A 377-nucleotide genomic window follows, 5' to 3' on the forward strand; every position below is an offset into this window, starting at 1 on the left:
TCTGTGTGGTGTGTGGGTGGTGCATGGTGTGTCTGCCTGTGTGCGACTATGGTAAGTTTATGTGTGTGTGTGGTGTATGTGTTTGTGTGGGAGGTGTTTGTGTGTCTCAACGTGTGCATTCGTGTTACGTTTGTGTCTGTGGTGTGGTAAGTGTGTGTGTGTGTGATGTGTGCGGTGTGTGTGCTGTGTGTGTGTGGTGTGTGATGTGTGTGTGGTGCGTGTGTGGTGTGTGGATGTGTGTGGTCTGTGGCGTGTGTGGTGTGTGTGGTGTGTGTGTGGTGTGTGGTGTGTGTGCAGTGTGTGGGTGTGTGGTGCGTGGGTGTATGTGGTCTGTGGTGTGTGTGGTGTGTGTGGTGTGTGTGGTGTGCGTGTGGTGT

This window comes from Piliocolobus tephrosceles, chromosome 19, assembly GCF_002776525.5.
Source record: "Piliocolobus tephrosceles isolate RC106 chromosome 19, ASM277652v3, whole genome shotgun sequence".
NCBI classification, from domain to species: domain Eukaryota; kingdom Metazoa; phylum Chordata; class Mammalia; order Primates; family Cercopithecidae; genus Piliocolobus; species Piliocolobus tephrosceles.